Source organism: Bombina bombina, chromosome 6, assembly GCF_027579735.1.
Source record: "Bombina bombina isolate aBomBom1 chromosome 6, aBomBom1.pri, whole genome shotgun sequence".
Taxonomy (NCBI): Eukaryota; Metazoa; Chordata; class Amphibia; order Anura; family Bombinatoridae; genus Bombina; species Bombina bombina.
This window is the reverse complement of record NC_069504.1, coordinates 1,107,397,820-1,107,424,132: the sequence shown is the minus strand read 5'-3', so window position 1 is coordinate 1,107,424,132 and position 26,313 is coordinate 1,107,397,820.

Sequence of the window (26,313 nt, the reverse complement as noted above, 5' to 3'; positions counted from 1 at the left end):
TTCACCTGGATGAATCTTTGGTGACATGTTTGTACTAGAGCAGAGATTCCCCTGGATGAATCTTTGGTGACATGTATATACTAGAACAGGGATTCACCTGGATGAATCTTTGGTGACATGTATGTACTAGAGCAGGGATTCACCTGGATGAACCTATGGTGACATGTGTATAATAGAGCATGGATTCACCTGGATTAAACTTTGGTGACATGTATGTACTAGAGCAGGGATTCATCTACATGAATCTATGGTGACTTGTATGTACTAGAGCAGGGATTAACCTGGATGAATCTATGGTGACATGCATGTACTAGAGTAGAGATTCACCTGGATGAATCTATGGTGACATGTATGTACTAGAGCAGAGATCCCCCTGGATGACTCTTTAGTGACATGCATATACTAGAGCAGAGATTCACTTGGATAAATCTATGGTGACATGTATATAATAAAGCAGGGAATCACCTGGATGAATCTATGGTGACATGTTTATATGGCTAACCTTTTATGTAGTTGTCTGGTAGGCCTTTCAGTTGATCTCTTTCTCTGACTGACCATAAACGCTCCTTTTTGTTTATATATGTATATATATACAGTATATATATATATATATATATATATATATATATATATATATATATATATATATATATATATACTCTAGAGGAGGGATTCATCTGGATGAATCTGTGGTAACATGTATGTACTAAAGCAGGGATTCATCTAGATGAATCTATGGTGACATGTATGTACTAGAGCAGGGATTCACCTAGATGAATCTTTGGTGACATGTATGTACTAGAGCAGGGATTCACCTGGATGAATCTATGGTGACATGTTTATACTAGAGCACTGATTCACCTGGATTAAACTTTGGTGACTGACATGTATATACTAGAGCAGGGATTCATCTACATGAATCTATGGTGACTTGTATGTACTAGAGCAGGGATTAACCTGGATGAATCTTTGGTGACATGTTTGTACTAGAGCAGGGATTGACCTGGATGAATCTATGGTGACATGTTTATACTAGAGCATGGATTCACCTGGATTAAACTTTGGTGGCATGTTTGTACTAGAGCAGGGATTCACCTGGATGAATCTTTGGTGACATGTATATATTAGAGCAGGGATTCACCTGGATGAATCTTTGGTGACATGTATGTACTAGAGTAGGGATTCACCTGGATGAATCTATGGTGACATGTTTATACTAGAGCACTGATTCACCTGGATTAAACTTTGGTGACTGACATGTATATACTAGAGCAGGGATTCATCTACATGAATCTATGGTGACTTGTATGTACTAGAGCAGGGATTAACCTGGATGAATCTTTGGTGACATGTTTGTACTAGAGCAGGGATTGACCTGGATGAATCTATGGTGACATGTTTATACTAGAGCATGGATTCACCTGGATTAAACTTTGGTGACATGTATGTAATAGAGCAGGGATTCATCTACATGAATCTATGGTGACTTGTATGTACTAGAGCAGGGATTAACCTGAATGAATCTATGGTGACATGTATGTACTAGAGCAGAGATTCACCTGGATGAATCTATGGTGACATGTATGTACTAGAGCAGAGATTCCCCTGGATTACTCTTTGGTGACATGCATATACTAGAGCAGGGATTAACCTGGATGAATCTTTTGTGACATGTATGTTTTAGAGCAGAGATTCCCCTGGATGAATCTATGGTGACTTGTATGTACTAGAGCAGGGATTAACCTGGATAAATCTATGGTGACATGTATGTACTAGAGCAGGGATTCACCTGGATGTATATTTGGTGACATGTTTATACTAGAGCAGGGATTAACCTGGATGAATCTTTGGTGACATGTATGTACTAGAGCAGAGATTCCCCTTGATTACTCTTTGGTGACATGTCAGTACTAGAGCAGAGATTCCCCTGGTTGAATATTTGGTGACATGTATATACTAGAGCAGGGATTCACCTGGATGTTTCTATGGTGACATGTATGTACTAGTGCAGGGATTCACCTGGATGAATCTTTGGTGACATGTATATACTAGAGCACGGATTCACCTGGATTAAACTTTGGTGACTTGTATGTACTAGAGCAGGAATTCACCTGGATTAATATTTGGTGACATGTATGTACTAAAGCAGGGATTCACCTGGATGAATCTTTGCTGACATGTATGTACTAGAGCAGGGATTCACCTGGATGAATATTTGGTGACATGTATGTACTAGAGCAGGGATTCACCTGGGTGAATCTTTGGTGACATGTATGTACTAGAGCAGGGATTCACCTGGATCAATCTTTGGTGGCATGTATGTACTAGAGCAGGGATTCACCTGGATGAATCTTTGGTGACATGTATATACTAAAGCATGGATTCACCTGGATGAGTTTGGTGACATGTATGTACTAGAGCAGGGATTCACCTGGATGAAACTTTGGTGACATTTATGTACTAGAGCAGAGATTCATCTACATGAATCTATGGTGATTTGTATGTCCCAGAGCCGAGATATCCCCTTGATGAATGTATTTTAATGTAAGTACAAGAGCTGGGATGTTACCTGAATACATCTATGGTGAAATGTGAATAAAAGAACATAAATCTCAATTGGATTAAAAAATACAGAAGAAGCCAGGAAGTGTATGTTCCTGAGCAAGAATCCTACTGGAATTAATCTATAGTGATATAAATACATCAGAGCAGGAATATCATTAGACAGAATCAAAAGCAACATAATCATCTCGGATTGCATCAGCCTTTTCTGTGCATAAGACAATATGGTGACTGTTCTATAACATAAGCATTACTTCATTGTTACTATTGTGCTTTAATTAGAGACAGACAAGATATATGTATTTACATTTAAACATTCCCCGTCTGTGTTCTGATAGCAACATTATACATAGGCTGTCTGTTAATTAAATTACTTAGAGATAATTTTGCTTTTATGCTTTAATATCTGGAGTTAATTCTATAGGAGTTGTTAATGGGTAAAATATCCAGGATTTCTACATTCATGAAAATGCTTTATTTGTTACTATTGATTTCAATTATTCAGCTAGCACTTGCAAAAAGCTGCTCATGAAATCCTACCGATCATAATGTGTTATGGTTAGAACACACAGGGTGAAATGAAAGCATTTCAGATGCCATTTTAATGGATAGTTACTAAAATTGATTAAACTCAAGTGAAATCAATGTGGAAATAATAGAATTATAAACATGCAGAGTGTAGATTAAACAATTAGAAAATGTGTATGGTACATTAAGTGATATGAAAATGCATTTGCCGGACTGCCTGCAGTGAGCTTGATGGAATGCTCTCGCAGGAGAAGTTGTTTGGTTTATATTATCAGCATTTAAGTGCTCTATTTGCAGAATCGGATTGCTGGATGACTGCTGAGTGTGATAATAACTCAACAGCCCAGGATAGGCAAACTTTCTATGTGTTTTTGGGAACTGAGTGGAGTATAAATTGGAAAGGCTTCATTGAATGAAGAGGAATTTTAAGCTATTTTGGCTTTTTGAATTAAAGAAAAAAAAATGTAAAGTTTTATTAAAGGTACAGTATACACCAATTTTTATATAATTGCCTGTAATAGACACTACTATAAAGAAGAGTATGCACAGATACTGATCTAAAAATCCAGTATAAAACCTTTTAAAAACATACTTAGAAGCTCCCAGTTTAGCACTAATAATGAAGTTAGGCTGGGACACCCAGTGAAAGGGGCTGGGAAAACACGAGGTGACATATCATGTCAGATCTGCACCAGTTTGGAGGAGGGCGGTCGCTCATCCGAACAAGGGCTATATTCATTGTTTTTCCAGACAACGATCAGCATCTTGACATTTTCTGAGCAGCTGATGTGGAGGCCCAGAGGTCACAATAGCTGTGCTAGTGACGTCCTCATTAACTCTCAAGATTTAGAGTGCCTCTAAAATTTCACCAGATGACGGCCCCAAACAGTTGCTGAAAGTCACTGTGGGATCAGTCCACATTAGATCACTGAGGTCGTCGTTCATACATTTAATAACCCTGGAAAACTACACTTTCACTGAATCCCTTTATCACATTTAGATAATGGGACTTTGAACTATGATGCGAACATGATTTGAGACTATTCCATTATACAGTCACACAGTCACACCTCCCACTCAGTGGAACATCATCACCTGGACATCAGTGCTAGAGCCGGGGTAGGCTGAACGGTTATGGCTAACATTGGAAGATAAAGCCTTGATTCACGCTCTGCATTATGCTTTTTGCCTCAAGCCGTTATTTGGTCTTAGCACATGTATATCCTAATGAGAACTGAATAGTTTGACATGGAATTCCCTGCTACTGTATCTAATACTTGCAAATTATCTGCTTATTGCTGAGGACGACAGGGAGGTTTAATCCCCAGGTTCTCTCAAATATTAAATACAGATCTCCTCCTCCTTATGATTTGTTACTTTGCTTTTCACCTTAAGATAATAGCTTACTCTATATTATATATTTACATATTAAGCCTCACTAATGTATTATTTTCTCCTAAGCAAGCCTAGTATTGCTCAACAAAGCTTAACTATCAGCTACAGTGGCTACATGCAATAATATTTTAACTCATTTCTCCCTATATCATTAGTACAGTTTATAATGTGATTGTTTTACATTGTATGCTTATCTCAGTGTCTAAAAGTTACTATATTTTAGTTCAGTGTTATAGTCACTCTCAGTGATTAATGCTCCTTCTCTTATCATATTTTATATCAGATGCTCATTCTTGTCCTCATATACTAAAGCCCAAGAGTGACCATGGCAATAAGATAATTCCCCTCACCTTTACACTCATAGACAAGGTCCAGGAGCGACCATCAGTGTAATATGGAGAACATATCTCAATATTTAAAACCAAGGTTTCATTAATATATATCCCAGTTTACTCCTTGACGCATATGACAGTTATGGTCCAGTTGTTTCTATTTTTATTTCTTACATATATTATTGGCAGCAGGTCACATTATCATTGCATATATGATTATAATTCAAGATATAGAACTTAAGCGTTTGCTAGTAGCTACTCATTATCTGATATCCTAGATATTACCTTATTTAAAAAAATAAATAATTCTATCTATCTATATGTATAGTACCACAATAGTTTAGAAATGGCGACTACAGCTATAACCTTTGTGTTCCGCTGTTATTGTTCACGCATGAACCTCTCATGATATTTGCATGCATTTTTTTTTTTTTTTTTAAGATAGTTTTTATTGAGGTAAATCAAATGGTATACAGCTTATGCATTTCAACAAATATAAACAATAACATAAAATGGTACATAAACTTTAAGGCATGAGGCGTGTGAACACCTCGGCTAGAACACGTACCTCGTTTTTACAGAGGCCGTCATGTTAGAGTCAAACTGGGCAGTACAGAACACATTTGCCCAATCTAGTGGTTATGTAACTAGGACGGCTTTGAGGACAGTAGGTAGAGTTATTAGGACTAAAGCAATGAGGAAAAAAGAAGAAAAACAGTAGAAACAAAGAAACCAAATGTTGTAGGCATAATGAGTAAAAGAATAACGACGAGGTCTGGCTTCACAGCGTGTATTGTGTGGGAGTCAAGAGAGGCCATATTGATCCAGCCACTGGCTCTCTTGGTCATCCCGTGTCTGGCTTCCTCAGCCAACAAGGTATCAGGGGAGTTCTCTAAGGGTGTGTCGGTAAGGTCAGGTGTTGTGCAGTTTGGTCGTGTGTTGGATCGGACATGAGGGTGTCCCAAGGTTCCCAGATGAGGCAGAAATCTGACAATTTCTTACGTTCATTGTAAACATAGGTCTCCATGTTTCTAATGTAGTTCACACATTCTATTACTCCCCGCATTTTGGGGGGCTGGCTTTTCTTCCAGTTTCTGGCAATCAACAACTTTGTGGAAACGAGGATATATATGAGTAAATTTCGTTTAATGTTAGGGAGTGAGTCTACCCCTATATGTAGAAGCGCCAGAGCTGGTTTCAGTGTGTCTACGAGCTCTAATTTCTTGCAAAGGGTTTCTACCCTTTTCCAAGTGTCTGTCAATCTTGGGCAGGACCACCAAACATGGATCGGGGTGCCTCGTTCACCGCATTCCCGCCAGCACATGGGCGAGTGATCGGGATAGAGTCTTTGCAGTTTGGTGGGTACTAAATGCCATCTCGTAATGAGTTTGAAATAGAGCTCGTATAAAGTAACACAGTGGGTTGCCTTTTTAGTGATACTGATTGTTTCCTCCCAGACTTCCAACGGGTAGGTACATTGTAGGTCTTTTTCCCATGCCTCCATATGGATCGTTTTAAAGGGGATGGAGTCTCCTAATAGGCACTGATAATGCACAGTAAGAGGTTTGTAGAGTTGGAGATTGGCCCTCCATCTCAGCTCCCACAGTGTGGGGACCCTCAATTCATCATCTAGGAAACCCCAGGATTTCATAAGCGCTCGGAGGCGTAGGAGTGTGAAGTGGAATCTCGGGGCCACTGGGGGCAGAGCTAGCATGGTCGTATGGGCTTTCAGTTTCCTATTATCATAGAAATCAGACAGAGAAGCCACTCCCGTAGTAGACCACGAGCTGGTGGGAATATCAGGTAGCCCCATTTGCATGCATTTTATTACCGTGCTGGAAATGTTTTTGGAAATATCTTGTATGTTGTAACCTCTCAAAACCTCAATAAAATAATTAAATGTTAAAAATATATATCTATTGTCCTAAGTAATATGTCAGCTATTCCCCTTATGTGTCAGATATAAAACAGTTCACTCCACTCTGAAATTGCAGGTAAGTGTAATATATACTGTATAAACTGTTCCAAAATAGTGCCAATTTTTGATGGTTATGTTCAAATACCTTCAGATTGTCTGAAAGTCATAAGCATCCATTATTAATAATAATTATTTCACGTATTTACTGTTAGCTACACTGTATTTATGTTTGTAATTAGTATGAATGCTTTTATAAATATTCACTTATTTGCGATATAAACTTAAACTATGTGGAATATAGATATATATATCTATATATATATAGACTTCAAAAAATGGATGGGATTTAGATCCACGTCACCTCTTTATTTGTAATGTTTACCCCCTTTGTCAGACATTCAAAAAAGGGATAGCAACAGTGTACTTACCCCCAGCGTCACTTAAAATCTTTCTACAGTGTACCGGAGGCGAGTCATGGCCCAAAGTGGCATGTCCACTGGCTGACGTCATCAGGTGGTGACCCGATTTCCGACTGTCCCCATTGTGTAAACCCTAAAACATAATACAATGCACATAATTGCATAATAACAGGCACCTAGCTATTAAGGTCAGGAGGCTGCATTCCTTTGACCCATTACACAGATAACCCCTTCACCCATATTCCCCACTTCAACTTATCTAAATCTTATCTAAAAATAAATACACGGACACAGGAGTTATGGTGGAAAGGTCACGATTTATAATCTTAAATGAATTTTGCCACCTTTAAGCTTTGTATTGCAAAATTCAGCCATAAATCAACTTTAAATACCAAACAATGCCACTGATTAAAACCAGAATTTTGGGACCCACACCTGGGAAGGGGGGTGGACCACAACCACTCCCCCCCCCTGGCAGGGCAGTTGGAGAAGGGAGAACACACGGCATAGCCCTCCCCCTAGATAGACCACCGGATCACCCCTCAGGGCTGAGTATGCCACGGGATCCTCCCACCCCCCCATTCTGCCCCGCCCACGTGCCAGACCCAAACTTCACCGCCACCAAAAGAGCCCCTCTTTCGGCCAACATCTTTCCACCTTCCGTGACCTTTCCTTACCTTTACCAACTCTTGGCACATCCCTCTGATGTCCACCAGCAGTTGGTCATTTCCCTCATCCGTTAGGTGCACTCCATCCCGTCTGAACAGTTCCTCCTTTTTTGCCACTGTCAGTGGGTGCTCTACCACTCTGCCCCCTATCTCCCTCATTACTTTCGCTGCTACCTGGTTCACTTTTCTCCTTGATCTATATCCTGCTTTGCTTGTGTACGAGTTCCTCCAGTATATCCTTGACACTATATTGGACCATATCACCTGCACCGATGGCCATGCTACCTTTAACCATCTCATTCCTCCTGCCACTTTCTCCTCTAGGTCTCTGAGCGGGTATGCTCCTATTTCATTCCCCCTAGATGTATAATCAGGGCGTCAGGACACCCCCATCTTCGCCTTGCTTGCTGTATTGTTGGCACTAACTCATCCTACATCATACCTCTTTTGCCTATCCATCTAATGCTAACTTCCTTGTGAGAAAAACCTAAATGCAATCCTTGCGCCGATGCTGCTGCCCTAGCCTGCGCCCAGTAAATGTAGGAATGTCCTACTATCCACACCCTTAATGCTTTGCCTGTAATAAAACAAAATTATTAACAGTTAGAAACTATTTAAACAACGCTTTTTTGCGCCCTGTCTCACTCCTAACCACACCACACCAACAGTACCAAAACCCCTCTCACCTTACTCTTTTTGCATCCTTATGTATGACTTATATGGTGCGGATTTCCATCTCCCCAGCTTTTTAATCTGTTCCTCTGAACAACCTCTACTTGCAGCGGCGGTCGCTGCCCCTATTCTAAATGAGTGTGGTGTGAAGTATGCACTTCCCCACCCCAGTTTTTTCACTACCTTCTGCAGCATGCTCTTAAACTGAAAAATTGTTACCTCTGACCCGTCCGCATGCCGCAGGAATGTGCGACCCCCTTCCCTCTGTGTCGCTAGGTAATCTTTGACACAGGCCACCGGGCACAGTGCTCCCCCTGTTCCCGCCATATTCAGCCATGCCCCTTTTCCTTCCTTGTCTGTCTTGGATCGTCTCACAAATATTAGTACTGCTTCCTCCCCACATCTTACATCCCCTGTCTCTACCCCCCCCTTTTCTTAATTTCCAGTTTTTTGGTAACAGCTCCCCTATCCTCATCGCTCCGTGAAATGCCACTATGAAAGCCGTTCTGAAGATTAGCGCCTCGTCCCGGTTTGCACAAACCCCCTCCAATGCCGCTGCCATTTTTTGTAATCTGTCTTCTGTTATTGGTTCCCTTTTATCTGCTCCCTTTTCCTCATCTCTTCCCCATGCCTTCGCAATCTTCTTCACTATGAACATCTTGGACCAATCTATTCTCCCGTATAGCTGCGCACAATATGATATCCCCTCTAATACCGAACCCAGTCGCCCTTCTCTCCGTAGCACCATCAACCATTCTAGGAATCTTCCCTCCTCCCCTTCTTTTGCCCCCTCCTTATATTTGCACCACTGTCCCCAATATTTCCTGTACACTGCCCATGTACTTGGTGCCAGGGCTTTCTCGACCAGTTCCTCGATCCCTTTTATCCATTGCCAATCTGCCAAAGAAGCATAGGGCAACATTCACCTTCCTGTCTGGCATTGGGTGCAAGCGCCCTAAACTTCTCCCACTTAAAACGGGATAGCGCATCAGCAACTACATTTCTTAAACCCGGAATATGTTTGGCCCTGACACAGATGTTATGCTTTAAACATTTCAGAACCAAATACCTTAGGTACCTAACTACCGGCAGCGATGACATGGATAGCTTATTGATGACCTCAACCACTTCCATATTGTCTGACCAGCATATAATTGTCTTATTTGCTAACTTTTCGCCCCATAGCTCCATGGCCACCACTATGGGGAATAGTTCCAGCAGTACCAGGTTCCTAAACCATCCTATTTTCCTCAATCTTTTGGGCCATCCTCCCGCACACCACCGCCCCTGGAAATATGCTCCGTAACCCAGTCCCCCTGCCGTGTCCGTGTATAGCTCCAATTCCACCGCTGGCGCTACCTCCTGCCATATACGCACCCCGTTGAATTCTTGCAGAAATTGGTCCCATATTTTCAAATCCTCCCTCATCTCCTTTGTCACCCTAATCATGTGCTCTGGCCTTTTTGCACCTTTCGTGCCTATCTCCAACCGCCTTTTAAAAATCCTCCCTACTGGGATAAATTTACAAGCAAAGTTCAATACCCCCAAAGTTTTCTGCATCTCCCTTAGCGTTACTTTTTTTTCGCGTTGCAATCCATGCTATCAGCGCCCTAGCTTTTTCCACCTTATCCTCGGGTAGCTCACATTGCCCTTTTTCCGAATCTATCGTTATGCCTAAGAATGCTAGTCTCGCGCAAGGGCCCTCCATTTTTTTGTCTGCCACTGGGACCCCCAATTCTTCTAGCAGCCCTATCAGCCCTGCCTTCATGCTCTCGCACCTGTCAGTACCTGCCCCTCCTACCACCATGAAATCGTCCAGATAGTGGACTATTGAATCCCTCTTTTGCCTTGTTGCCATTAACCAGTGCAGAAAAGTGTTAAACTTCTCAAAAATTGAGCATTATATGGAGCACCCCATTGGCAAGCATTTATCCACATAAAATTGCCCTTCAAATTTGCACCCCATCAGCTTAAAGTTATCTGGATTCAGTGGCAGTAGCCGAAAAGCTGATTCAATATCTATCTTTGCCATCATGGCCCCCCTCCCTGCTTTCCTTACCAACTCTACCCTGCTGTCAAATGATTGGTATTGCACTGCTTCCTCTGCTTTATCGATAGCATCATTTACCGACCTACCCTTTGGGTATGATAAGTGATGTATCATGCAATACTTCCCCTCTTCCTTCTTGGGCACCACCCCCAAGGGGGAAATGACCAGATCTGCGATTGGCTTTTCCACAAATGGGCCTGCCATCCTACCCCATTCTACCTCCTTCTCTAGCTTCTCCTTCAGTATCCCAGGGAGCTCCGCTGCTGATTTCAGGTTCCTAGCTTTTATTGCCCCCGTTACCTCACCTTTCACTGGTACTGTAAATCTGTTACTCAGCCCCTCAATTAATAAATCTCTATCCTCTATGATAGGGTATTACTGCAGCTCGCGAACCAGCCTATCTATTCTCAGCGGGGTTGGCACCAATCCCCCCAGCTTGTCTTCCCCCCGCGTTTCCTTGGCTCTGAATGGACTGCCTCCCATACCCGTTATTACCTCCATTTTTCCTACAGTCTACCCCATTGTGCGTCCCGCTACAGTATCTGCAAATGTGTTTAAATCTGCATGCTCCCCCCTATCGCATTTTTTTTCGTTGTACGTCCAGCATTCCTTATTACCGGCTTTCCTGCTCTTGTTAGTATTAAAATTTGCGCCCCGACCACCTTGCCCATCCTGCACTCTCATTACCCTGGTTTATAGGTCCAGTATCTTTATACCAAAATCCCTCCTTCCCTTGTCACCTAATTGCAAGTTACCCTTCCTAAATTCCGTGTTGTAATCCTTCCATGCAAACCCTCCATATGTTGTGTAACACTCCACAATAAAATGGATGTACCTTAACATGCCCTTCACCTTCCCCGGGTTGGCTGATATAAAACACTCCGCGTATATGAGTATCCCTTTTACCCACTCCGTAAATGTTTGCTTAACCTTCTTTCCTTTACCCTCTTCCCCCCTGGATTTAAAAGCCACTGCATCCCTAGTTATCTCGAATATGTCCACATAGTTCCCTTTCTGAGCCCTCGCAATTACCTTTGCTTTTAAGTGCGTTGTTAATGGCATTAACAGGGTCCCTGTTACCTCATCATCTCCATTAAAAACTTCCCCTGTTTCCTACTGTTCTTGCGTTATTATCCCCTTCCCCGTACCTTTACCCTGTTTCGCATATATTTTTCTCACTATTTTTAATATCCTCTTCTCCCCTTCCCCTTTTATGTTTTCGTCCTCTGAGTCTAATTCCGATGAGCTATCGGATACATAACTGTTCAAGCACAATATTTTCTTACCTTGCTTTGCCCCTTGTCCGCCGTCTGGTACTCCTGATGCCCCCATCTGCTTTGCTGATCCTGCTTCCTCCCTCGTTAATGGGGGTGCTCCTGCTACCACAACGTTTTCCCCCGCATTGCTGCTGGGTACTTCCATTGGCTCCTGCTGTCGTGTTTGCTCCAGTGGACCTGCCTCCTTCTCTTTATTCTGTGGAGGTAACATATTAGTATTAACATTTGTTCTTATATCTTGATTTCCCGGTGCCTGCGCCGTTCCCCTTTCCCTGTTGTCATTAAAAATTGCTATTTCATCATGTCCCGCCATCCTTTACCCTTAACCCCCCCATTCCCTCTGCCTCCTTCCTGTGTCCTTCTCCCCTTCCCCTCCCCTCTCCTTCTTCTAAATCCCTTACTTCAGCCTCCTCGTCTATTAACCTATAACTATTCCCCTCAGTGTCCCTAATCATGCTCCTATTTCCTGGATTTCCCCCCACTCCCCTGGCTCTCTTTTGTGGCCTAAGCACCTCTTCACCCTCCCTCATAAAGACATCTATCCTACTGGGTTCCACATAGCCCCCCCCCCCGCTGCCCATGCCCCCCTGCCTGCCCCTTGCTCCCAACTTGGTCCTTGTTCCCAGTTTCCCCATGCTCTTTCCCTCCACTCCCTTGGCCTGTTTTGACCCTGCCTGTATGCCTCGCTTGGCCCACTGGGACTGCTGCAAGCCTCCTCCGCCCCCCATCCTCTCCACCCATATCCCCGCTGTGCTGTGCATCCTCTCTGTGGGTCCCGGTCCCACCCGCTACCGCCCGCTGCATACAGTCCTCTGAAACCAGCCTCTTCCTCCCAAGATGGCCGCCCCCATGAAGTCGCATCCGCCCTTGCCTCACTGAATGTGGGCGCATGTGCGGCTATACCCACGTGTCCACCCCTTACACTATCGTCACCGGGGCACCTCCTAGCCATGGTGACGTTGCTTGGGCTTGCGCAATGCGCTCCACTATCCTCCTGCTGCCGCTCGCCTGCGCCCCTATTGCCTTTGTTGGGAATGCGCTCACTGCTGCCGCCCCCTGTCCCTGCGGAATGCCATCTACGCTGGATGTGGGGCTCCTCATGAATATATCCGGAATACCGCCGCTACCCCCCGGAGAGTGACTTTCCCTATCTTCCCCTCCAGCACCGCTCCCAAACGGCACCTTACCTGCTCTCCCTTTCCCCCTGCATGGGGTGCTGTCCCTCCGGTGTTTTACCTGCACCACTGCCAGAGAACCAACCTCCACTGTGCCTTCGCCGAATATCACCTCTCCTTGGGCTGCTTGCTGCTCTCTCCTGGCCTTCTCCATCCTCTTGATCCTCTTCTGTGCCTGGATTGCACTAGTCTTCCAGACCATCTCACCTTCATCCAGGTATCGCCTTGGGATTCTTCGGTTCCTTGCCGCCATTCTTCCAACTTCTTACCTGCAACAAACAAAGAAAAAAGGTTAGTGACTACTTCTTGCAGTCCCCCTCCTTATATCCCATTTTCTCTGCACCTCCCCTGTCCATTCTCTTGACCAATGCCTGTTCTTTAGCCCCAGCAGTCCATTCCTCTTATCTTTGCTACAATCCCCACACCTGGCACACCTAACTCTCCTATTGTTCTCCCACAGCAGCCCCTCCCTTATGACGTTCCCTTGCATACGCTCCATACACTAGTTAAATGAGGCTTCTTATAAGGTGACTTTGCTAACCTCCACCACTCATCCTCAAATGGTCACTCGCATGTACTAGATCCTGACATGATCCTCAGGGTTCCTACTGACAGCAGGGTTGCCATGGCAAATACGATAAATAACTAACTGTGTGGCTGTCATAACACTAAAGGAACATAAGCAAGAGGAACACACAGCCACCATCGAGTATACAGTACCCTGCATCTGTTACTAATACATCTCCAAACAGAAAACATTAAACTCCAAGCCAGCTAAATAAAGAGAGGCATATGTATTGCAGATTTGCTGTATATCAATCAGTGCTTCTTGGGGTTGCCAAGAGGGTAGTGGTTTCTAATGGAATTATATCCTGTAACTAGAGCCAAACAAACAATGCACACTAACAAATGTGTAATTATAAAGAATCTAGTGGGAGTAATTGTTTATTAATTCTTTATTAATTTGTTATTATCTCTTTCTATTTTGCTAACCCTTGACAGTATAATGTATATATAATGGTGTGTATAGTTGTAGTGTATATAGCCAAAGGGTAATCTCTTTGATTTTTAATCAATAGGATATAGGTAGGTGTATCCTTGGGACGTCTTGTGGGTATCTGAGGATGAGCATTGTTTGTTTGGCTCTAATTGCAGGATATAATTCCATTAGAAGCCACTACCCTCTTGTTATTCAGTAAGTATATCCAATGGTTCTAAACCTTCAAAAGAGTGTTTTTTTATTGCCTCCTCTTATCCCTAGAGTTATTTTTTGAATCTCAAAACACTTCAGATCATTTTGTTTGCCTTGGTGGAATCATAGAAAATGATTGGCTACACTTGTAATTGTTTTGCCATCGTCTCTATCTTTGGCTCCATTTTTAATATTCCTTAAATGTTCCAATAATCTGGTTCCTTGACATCATACATAAATCACTCCTTCTGAATGAAAATTAATGTAGGATTTAATGTGGCGTATTTTGCCAAATCTATCTGTAATGGTTTGTTTTTTTCTTATATATCTACAATTGTTGCATGTTCCACAAGAGTATATGCCTGAAATAAGGTCTTTGGCTTTGTTCTTCAATTCAAAATGGCTTTTGAATATAGAAGATCTACGATTAATTGATCTTCTAAAGCCTATTTGGCTTTTGTTTCCCACAATCTCTTTCAGAACAGAATCTATATGTAGAATATCTACATGATTTTGAATAATTAAAATAATAATTTTGGACTTCTCTACATAAATAAAGAGAAATCAGAAGTAAATCCTTTTTGACTAACTACTGGATATAACTCCCACAGGGAAAAAAAAACTTAGAAAACACTGGCACATATTACTGTCAGAGGAATAAATAAAACAAAGTATTACTAAGGTTCCCCTTTTAACAGCAAGATGTGCTCCCAGTGTAAGAGACAAGCTGGTACATAGTGAGTTTGTAAGCAAACCTAAGTCCCAAACATGGAGAAGCACACAACTTGTATGATTTGGCTGTAGCCCATGTGGGAATTGTCTTTTTTGCCCATATACTAAAAACTAACAGCCAGATTACGAGTTTTTCGTTATCAGCTGAGCGGTGCTAATGAGCAGTTTTTTCTCACTGCTCACTTCCCTGCAGCGCTGGTATTACGGGTTTTTACAAACCCAGCGTTAAAAGACAAGATGTGAGCGTAGAGCAAAATTTAGCTCCACACCGCACTCCAATACCAGCGCTGCTTAAGTCAGCGGTGAGCTGGTCGTACGTGCTTGTGCACGATTTCCCCATAGACATCAATGGGGAGAGCCGGCTGAGAAAAAGTCTAACACTGCAATAAGGCAGCTTAAAGCTCAGTAACGCAGCCCCATTGATTCCTATGGGGAAACACATTTTATGTTTACACCTAACACCCTAACAAGAACCCCGAGTCTAAACACCCCTAATCTTACACTTATTAACCCCTAATCTGCCGCCCCCGACATTGCCGACACCTACAGTATACTTATTTACTTCCTAATCTGCCGCTCCGGACATTGCCGCCACCTACATTATATTTATTAACCCCTAATCTGCTGCCCCCAACATCGCCGACACCTACATTATATTTATTAACCCCTAATCTGCCGCCTCCAATGTTGCCGCAACCTACCTACACTTATTAACCCCTAATCTGCCACCCCCAACGTCGCCGCCACTATATTAAATGTATTAACCCCTAAATCTAAGTCTAACCCTAACACCCCCTAACTTAAATATAATTTAAATAAATCTAAATAAAATTACTATCATTAACTACTACAATTAAATCAATTCCCTAAATTAAATTAAATACATTAAATTAAATTAACTAAATCACAAAAAAAACCCACTAAATTACAGAAAATAAAAAACAAATGACAAGATATTTAAACTAATTACACCTAATCTAATAGCCCTATCAAAAAAGCCCACCCAAAATAAAAAAACCCTAGCCTAAACTAAACTATCAATAGCCCTTAAAAGGGCCTTTTGTTGGGCATTGCCCCAAAGAAATCAGCTCTTTTACCTGTAAAAAAAAATACAAACAACCCACCACCCACACAGCCAACCCCCCAAATAAAAGCATAACTAAAAAAACCTAAGCTCCCCATTGCCCTGAAAAGGGCATTTGGATGGGCATTGCCCTTAAAAGGGCATTTAGCTCTATTGCAGGCCCAAAGCCCTAACCTAAAAAATAAACCCACCCAATACACCCTTAAAAAAATCCTAAGACGAACCCCCGAAGATTCACTTACAGGGAGAAGTCTTCTATCTTCATCTTCATCCTTCCGGCGCGGAGAGGGTCCATCTTCAAGACATGCGACACGGAGCATCCTCTTCTTCCGATGGACTAATGACAAATGAAGGTACCTTTAAATGACATCATCCAAGATGGCGTCCCTTAGATTCCAATTGGCTGATAGAATTCTATCAGCCAATCGGAATTAAGGTAGAAAAAATCCTATTGGCTGATCCAATCAGCCAATAGGATTGACTTTGCATTCTATTGGCTGTTCCAATCAGCCAATGGAATGCAAGCTCAATCCTATTGGCGGATCCAATCAGCCAATAGGATTTTTTCTACCTTAATTCCGATTGGCTGATAGAATTCTATCAGCCAATCGGAATCTAAGTGACGCTATCTTGGATGACGTCATTTAAAGGTAACTTAATTCGTCGTTAGTCCGTCAGAAGAAGAGGATGCTCTGTGTCGGATGTTGAAGATGGACCCGCTCCGCGCCGGAAGGATGAAGATAGAAGATGCCGTCTGGATGAAGACTTCTGCCCATCTGGAGAACCACTTCTGCCCTTCTGGAGGACCACTTCTGCTGACTTTTTTGAGACATCTTGCCACTTGGATGAAGACTTTTCCCGGTAAGTGAATCTTCGGGGGTTAGTGTTAGGATTTTTTTAAGGGTGTATTGGGTGGGTTTTATTTTTTAGATTAGGGCTTTGGGCCTGCAATAGAGCTAAATGCCCTTTTAAAGGGCAATGCCCATCCAAATGCCCTTTTCAGGGCAATGGGGAGCTTAGGTTTTTTTTGTTAGGCTTTTATTTGGGGGGTTGGTTGTGTGTGTGGTGGGTTTTACTGTTGGGGGTTGTTTGTATTTTTTTTACAGGTAAAAGAGCTGATTTCTTTGGGGCAATGCCCGCAAAAGGCCCTTTTAAGGGCCATTGATAGTTTAGTTTAGTCTAGGGTTTTTTTTTATATTTGGGTGGGCTTTTTTTTTATTTTGATAGGGCTATTAGATTAGGTGTAATTAGTTTAAATATCTTGTAATTTGTTTTTTATTTTCTGTAATTTAGTGTTTATTTTTTTTTGTGATTTAGCTAATTTAATTTAATTTATGTAATTGTATTTAATTTAGGGAATTGATTTAATTGTAGTGTAGTGTTAGGTGTTAGTGTAAATTAGGTTAGGTTTTATTTTACAGGTAACTTTGTATTTATTTTAGCTAGGTAGTTATTACATAGTTAATAACTATTTAATAACTATTCTACCTAGTTAAAATAAATACAAATTTGCCTGTAAAATAAAAATTAACCCTAAGCTAGCTACAATGTAACTCTTAGTTCTATTGTAGCTAGCTTAGGGTTTATTTTATAGGTACGTATTTAGTTTTGAATACGAATTATTTAGTTAATGATAGTCATTTTATTTAGATTTATTTAAATTATATTTAAGTTAGGGGGTGTTAGGGTTAGACTTAGGTTTAAAGGGTTAATAAATTTAGAATAGTGGCGGCGATGTTGGGGACGGCAGATTAGGGGTTAATAAATGTAGGTAGGTGGCAGTGATGTTGGGGGCAGCAGATTAGGGGTTAATAAATATAATGTAGGTTGCGGCAATGTTAGGGGTGGTAGATTATGGGTTAATAAGTATAATGTAGGTGGCGGCGGTTATGGGTGGCAGATTAGGGGTTAATATTATTTAACTAGTGTTTGCGAGGCGGAAGTGCAGCGGTTTAGGGGTTAATATGTTTATTATAGTGGCGGCGATGTCCGAAGCGGCAGATCAGGGGTTACAAATTTTATTATAGTGTTTGCGATGCGGGAGGGCCTCGGTTTAGGGGTTAATAGGTAGTTTATGGGTGTTAGTGTACTTTTTAGCACTTTAGTTATGAGTTTTATGCTACAGCGTTGTAGTGTAAAACTCATAACTACTGACTTTAGAATGCGTTACGGATCTTGTCGGTAGAGGCTGTACCGCTCACTTTTTGGCCTCCCAGGACAAACTCGTAATACCGGCGCTATGGAAGTCCCATAGAAAAAAGGGTTTACGAAGATTACGTAAGTTGGTTTGCAGTAAGGCCAAACAAGTGTGCGGTACACCTATACCTGCAAGACTTGTAATAGCAGCGGGCATTAAAAAAAGCAGCGTTAGGACCTGTTAAGCCTCCTTTTTCCCTTAACGCACAACTCGTAATCTAGCCATAAGACTTTCAGCACACCCTTTGAAAAACTGTTCCACATGAGACAGTGGATAATGTGCAATACAATAGGTGATGTATATCGCCTGTACCACATGTGTCCACTTTTCTATGTTGGGAAAACTAAAAGAGAATTAAAAAATTGTGTCAGACAGCTAAGGAATAACAAAATAAGGATACAGAAAGTCCAGTTGTGAGACATAACGCTTACCACATCCTGTTTAAGATGATTGGTATTGAATATATCAAAGCAGGGCGTAGAGGAGGTGAAGTAGATAAGATTCTTTTACAGCATGAATCCAGATGGATATTTTGGCTATCAACATTGTCTCCAAATGGACTCGATGAGAAGTTGGAATTCTTATGGTATTGCCTTATATAAGTATTACCTGCTGTGATGAACTGAGGGCTGCAGGGGTACTACCTTTCTTCTGGGAGAATACACGGGGCAATGTTGTGGTTTGAGCGGCTAAAGCATAGCCCCAATACCAGCTCCCTGTAACTATTTTCAGATACTGTTTTTCACTCAGAGTGGTTACTGAGAAAAATACCGTTTTCCACCTTATCTTTGTTTAGAAAAAACATGCCCTCATTCATGTATACTCCAAAGTCTAATCCTATTATTGATAAGAGGAAGCCTACTGTCAAGGTGCAGGGTTGGGGAATAGTCTGTTGTTAAGTATTCCTTTTTGTTTTGATCCCAAAATGGGTCTTGCCTGATTCTTGGGGTAATTATTTAAGGTTTGGTGGTCCCAATTTGAAGGAAGTAGTGTCTGGCAGATATACCCAAGAAGGGTACAAGGGAGATCCATCACATTGGTGGCAGCTGTGGGATTTGCTTCTTTATTACTGGAGTATCCAAACCACCACCGGGATTCCCCATTGGATGGAGAGCCATTACGCTTAAGTGGACTACACTGAAGGACCTGCTTGAAGCAAGAGGGCAGACCACTAGTGGAAAAACGAAGGCTGCTCTAATCACGGAACTCATGGAGAATGATAGAATCCAAGAGCATCCCAGGGAGCCAGAGGTGAGGAGTGCCGAGTTGACCGACAGTCAGAAGGACATCCAGTGGTGGTTGGCTCTGTACAGCAATACACCACCTCCAGAGGTGATCATCCAAATCATCACAGATGCGACCCATTTGCGAATGCTGGAAGTCCAATGGGTCAATGGAGAACTTGCACCTGTGGACAGGGGAAGCCAAAATAAGTTGCCCTTTGCAGCTTTTCTTTCTTTCCAGGACAGCTAGGAGGAGATGGATTGATACCTGCAGGTCTTTGAGACACAGTGCGACTTGCACGGGATCGATGAAGGGGACTGGGTGACCCACCTCTTCAGCAAGAGCTCTAGATGCTTTTGAAACTATTCCGGCAGAAGATTGAAAGGATAATGACCGGGTCAAGGAGAGATTGCTGGCCCAGTATGATATTACCCTGGAGTCCTATAGGCTCAAGTCCTGTGGACTCCAGAAGCTGGAGGGACAACCCTACAACGAATTGGTGCACCAGATGTCTCGGTCCATGGATGTCTGGTTCGCCGGAAGTCAAGCAACTATCTTAGCAGAGGTTGGCCAACTTGTATTGCTAGAGCAGTTCTATGAACAGACACCCCTGGAGATTCGGGACTGGGTTAAGAACTGCAAACTGCTAACGGTGGATCAGGCAACAGTCTTAGTGGACAAATATGTGGATGCTTGAAGGACGCATCCCCAGAGGTGTGTCCTCCCCTGAGACCAAGCAGCCCAGCAGTGACCCGTCCCTTGCCTTCCAAAACACAGCCCCGTTATTCAATCAGACTTTTCATCCAGCTCTGGCCCCTTTGCTCTGGAAGACAGGACCATGGTGTTTTGGCTGCAACTAAGTGGGGCCCCTGCAGCACCCCTGGAACCAAGTCTCATCCAGAGCAGTAGCCCATTGCAATGCCACCGCAGGGGTTAGCCCTGCAGGTCCCAGGGGTGAAGAAGAATTTGGAACCCTCCACTAGGTCGACCTAGTTAAAGTGGCCTCATTGGACAACAGACACCACCACCAACAGACTGTGAAGATAATTGGCTGGGCCACCCAAGGACTACAAGACAGCGGTGTCACCATCACCTTAGTGCAGCCCCAACCGGCCAGGCTATCACAGTAGGATTAGCCAGGGGCAAAGTCATGCAAATCCCTACTGTCTGCATCTACATGGATTGGGGCGCCGGAGCCCGAGATGTGGAGGTTGGGGTGATGCGGGAGTTGCCAGCAAATTTATTGCTTGGTAACGATTTGGGCCATCTCTCCTCATTGTTTCAAGTGGATAATGAACAAGAAACTTTTGCTGTGACCACCCGACAGCAGGCAAGGCAAGCAGAGCCAGAACTTAATGACGGGGAAGGGCAGACCCTGCCAATTCTGACTTGACTCTGTCACCTTTTCCTTAGATCTTGACCTCTCAGTTTGCCCAAGGCACCCTGACTGACTCTACCCTGGCCAGTTACAGAGATAGAGGGGGGGCTGACCCAGGAGGTTTGGAAGGAGAGTGGATAGAGTGTGAGAAGGGACTGTTGTACCAGGTCACTGACGGGAAGGGCCCCCACCCTGTGCCAAGCCACAGCTGGTGGTGCCGCAGAACTATCAGCATCACTTGCTTAGCGTCGGCAATGATATTCCCTTAGCTGCTCACTTCAAAGTGACCAAGACCCACCATCGTCTTACCCAGCTGTTCTTTTGGCCCAGGACCATGGGGGACATTCAACACTACTGCTGGACGTGTGATACCTGTCAGAGGGTGGGCAAGAGGGAAGATCACTCCAAGGCTTCCCTATATCCCCGACTGATTATCTCTGAGCCCTTCAGTAGGATTGCAGTAGACCTGGTTGGACCCCAACCCCGCCCCAGTCCTTCTGATAAGAGATATATCTTGACGATGGTAGATTATGCCACCTGGTACCCTGAGGCAATCAACCCTGGCCAATATACATGCAGACACAATGGTGGATGCCCTGATTCGGATATTTGCCTGGGTTTCCCCCGGGAGATACTCTCTGACCAGGGGACTCAGCTTACTGCTGACCTGACCCAGCAACTCTGGATGCTATGTGGAATAAGACCCCTGCATAGTTCTCCTTACCACCCCCAGATGAACAGACTGTGTGAAAGGTTCAATGGAACCCTGAAGCAATTGCTTCGGACATTTGCAACCTCTCACAAGGATTGGAAGAATTTCCTGCCCCACCTCCTGTTTGCTTACCAGGAGGTGCCACAGGAATCCACTGGGTTCTCCCCATTCAAGTTATTTTACGGGAGAAGAGTGAGGGGACCCCTAGACTTATTAGAGCCAAATGGGAAGGAGGGGGACAAGGAGACCTCTATCGTATGGTATGTTTTAGCTTTGAGGGATCGGCTGAAAGAACTAACGGACACTTTCAGAAAGAACCTTCAGTACGCTCAGGGACAGCAGAAATGGTGGTAAAATCGTACCACCCGGAACCGTACCTTGGCTGTGGGACAGAAAGTTCTTGCCCTGAAGCCAACCAAGGTGTACAAGTTGTAGGCCACCTGGCAAGGACCTTACAAAGTGGTGAAACAACTCTGTGATGCTACCTACCTGGTAGCTAAATGTTTAGATGAAAGAGTTCTGCTGACCTTACATGTGAATATGCGCTCAAAGCGTACCAGGAGAGGTTGGTAGAGTTAGCCTCTATATGTGCTCCCACCGGGAAGACTCTGAGAACCTTCCTCTGCCAGAGTTGCCCGAGGGCAATGTAGGCATAGAGGCAGTAAGGTTAGATGAGCAGCTAGGGAACTAACAGAAGGAGCAGGTCAGGAGAGCCCTTAGTCAGTGTCAGGAGATGTTCTCCACTGCCCCTGGGTACCCTACTATGGCAGTGAACCGGATGGAGAACCCAGGACAATTGCCTCTATGGAAGACGGCTTACCGGGTTCCTGAGGCAGTTAGAGATGGGATGAGAAAATATATCAGGGAGATGCTCAACCTTAGAGTTATCGAGCCATCCAAGAGCCCCTGGGCATCCCCAGTAGTGTTGGTGCTGAAGCAGGATGGTACGACCTGCTTTTGTGTAGATTACAGAAGACTTAATGACCGCACCACGACTGACGCGGACCTAATGCCCCAAGTCGATGAACTATTAGATTGCATCGCTCGGGGAAACTTTTTAACCACCCTTGACCTATGCAAAGGGTACTGGCAGAATCCTCTGGACACTGAAGTGAATTTAAAGTCGGTGTTTATCACCCCATTCGGCCTGTACCAGTTTATGGTCATGCCGTTTGGGATGAAAACCGCTCTGTCGATGTTCCAGCGGATGGCAGATCGACTCCTGGAAGTCCTCTGGGACTATGCCTGTGCATATCTGGACGACATTACAATCTACAGCGATACCTGGAAAGAGCCTCTGCTCCACCTGGGTACTGCGGGACTGACTTTAAAGCCAGATAAATGTAGCATAGGGATGTCTGAGGTACAGTACCTCAGTCATCGAGTGGGTGACAGTGCTAAGGTTGAGGCTGTTTCCCAGTGGCCTACTTCCAGATGAAAACCCTGGTCTTAGCTTTTCTGTGAATTGCAGGGTATTATCTGAGGTTTGACCCTGATTAACGCACGATTGCTAAGCCCCTTACGGACTTGACCAAGAAAAACTTTCCCCGACAGGTCCTGTGATCCCCAGAGTGCGAAGCTGCCTTCCAACGCCTAAAGAACGCTTTAACATCAGCACCCTTTCTAGCTGCTCCTGACCCAAATAAACATTTTAGTGTTCACGCAGATGCTTCTACTTTTGAGTTGGGAGCAGTACTGAGTCAAGTGGGGACCGGCGGCAGTGGGCACCCGGTGGCTTGCATCAGCCACAAGCTGTTACCCCGGGAAATTAGGTAAACAGCCATAGAGAAGGAGTGTTTGGCACTGGTGTGGGCCTTGAAAAGGTTACAGCCGTACCTTTATAGACAATCTTTCATGGTGCTCACTGATCACAATCCTATAATTTGACTCAACCGAGTTTCTGGGGACAATGGGTGCCTATTGCGCTGGAGTCTTGCCCTGAAGTCCTACAACTTCACTGTCCAGTATCGGCCGGGAAAGCAAAATGAAAATGCTGATGGCCTTTCCTGGCAAACGGATTTATAGGTAGTCCTTACTCTCGGACATCCCCATGCTGACCCATGTAGATCCAGCTGGGTCTGCCGGACTATGGAACAGGGGGGGAGAATTATGATGGACTGAGGGCTGCAGGGTTACCACCATTCTACTGAGAGAATATACCGGCTCCCTGGAACTATTTTCAGACACTTTTATTCACTCAGACTGGTTACTGAGGAAAAATACAGTTTTCCACCTTATCTTTGTTCAGAAAAATGTGCCCCCAGACATGTAGACTCCAAAGTCTAATCCTATTATTTATTAAAGGAATCCTACTGTCCAGGTGCAGGGTTGGGCAATAGTCTGTTGTTTGCATAACCACTTTAAGACTCTTCTATTGTTCTATTCAAATGCCTAAAGGGGAATTGTTCCTGGAACAGTATAAAAGTGTGTGTCTTTGCTTGGAATAAAGTATTCCATTTTGTTTTGATCCCAAATGGTTCTTGCCTGATTCTTGGGGTAATTATTTAAGGTTTGGTGGTCCCAATTTGAAGGAAGAAGTGTCTGGTGGATATACCCAAGAAGGGTTCAAGAGAGATTTGTTGCACCTGCTATTTTGTGTAAAACTTCTGTAAATAACATATATTTTTCCTGTTTGTATCTTTAACTCTGTAAAGCACTTAGTGTCCCAATTTTGTATTATAATATAATACTATAGTCAGGCACTATGTAATTAAAAGCAGTTAATGTGGTTAATAGTGTGTTAACCTTGAACACGTTATCAGATGAGAGGTGCTGGTTACCTTTAAGAAATACAATTGCATCATGGATATTACATCTAAATAATTTATGAAAGACTCAAATAGGAGTGACATTACTATCTGACGAAGTCCTGTGAACTGCTCCGACTAAGAGAGGGGTGAAACGCGTCATGGTCGTCTATTGAGGACTGCATTCATGCCTTTGAATGCCCGGAGTGTTGGCATGTGATTGGAGCCTAGCGGTTTGATACTTCTGTGGATTTCCACTTTTACATTGATCAGTTAAATAGGAGATGTTTTGGCCTGTTGCTGGATGAAGTGTGCTACCTGATGAGCCTGTGCAGCTGCTGGTGAGCCGTTGTAGTAATACAGCAATTGGAAAGCGCGATTTACTGATATACAATGGTTTAACCAGTGACTATGTATTTATATTACCAGAAGCAAACTGAGACTGTGAAAGTGGAGATACATTTGGTTTCAGGTTGTTCCCGGTGCGTGCGATAACCTAGAACCTACCACCTCACAGGACTTCCTCTGTATCACATTGTAGTTACCTGCTACTCTCTGGGGCTAATTTGTTTTTTTAAGCAGATTAATATTTTCTTGGAATTGCTGCTCTTAATAATCCTGTAATACTTTAGTGATTATTACTTTCTTAATCACTCTGTTCTTTTTGATGGTTTTTGCATAAATTATTTATGATTATTGCACTTTCCTAATTACATACATTTTCCACTTATTCTGAGTGCATCCAAAACCCCCTTTTTTTAAAAAAAATATTTGCATAAATACTTTTTATTTAACCCTTTACGCGAGGACTTAAGTCCCACTAACCCAATAAGTGCAAATTTAGTTTGCACTTGTGCTGTCGTGTTTACTTTCAACTTGTAATACGCGTGCAGGTGATATATTTCAATATTGCTTATATTGCTTGCATACTAATGTTAGCGCACCACTTGTTATCTAGCCCTCAGTAAGTAATAAACTACATTTTCTTTTTAAAACATTAATTATTGTTACAAAAACGACAAGCTCCGGATATGTTAAGAACATGTGAACTATAAGGAACCTCTTTTGCCAGTAAATAAGAACAGGCAACCCCCAGCTGACCCCACCCCACAAAAACAATAAAAAAACAAAGAAATCATCAACATATTAAAACTGAGAACATTATTTTGTATCCTTTAATTCTCTTACTGATTCATAGTAACAAACAGAGAGAAAGCTCTAATTTCCATTAAAGAGACACTCCATACCACTAAATCACTTCATTGTGCTAGGGGTGTATTGAATGTGCCTCCCTTAGTCCTGTTTTACTAAGGTGCCTATTTCATGAGAATGAACTTTAATAAAATAGGATGAGAATGCCCTCCTGGCTGCCAATGCTTCCCTATGAGAAGAATCAGATTGGGTGACCAATCGCATAAGATTATATTGATCTTGCATGTTGCATCTTGATGTTACAATTTTAAACAACTTTCCAATTTACTTCTTTTATCTAATTTGCTTCACTGTCATGGTATCCTTTGTTGAAAGAGCAGCAATGCACTACTGGGAGCCAGCTAAAAACTATTAACATGTGCTGCCACCTATAGGCAGCTTCTGAGTCTACCTACGAATACTTTTCAGCAAAGAATACAAGGAGGATGAAACCAATTAGATATTATTAATCAATTTAAAATTGCATATTCTGATCTGAATCTGATGCAAGAAAAGAATTGGATTTCAAGTCCCTTTAATTCTTTTTTAATCTTTACGACACCTCTGGTATTCATGAATGTGTTTTTTCATTCTGATAGCATTTGAAAAAGCATATCTCATATGACAGTATTTGCAATTTGCAATTTTATTTCTCTGAAGAAATTTCACTGTGGAAATGTTTTTCAATGCTTGATGTTGGCCTTACCATTCTACTGAGAGGATGAAAAAAAATAGTGGTCAGATCACAGGTAAACACTCTGCCGTGATGGGAAGCAAAACATTAGTATGAATCAAGTAATTAGTTAGATAAAGATTATGAAGATAAACTAAACTAATCTAAAATATGGTTTAATTTTCAT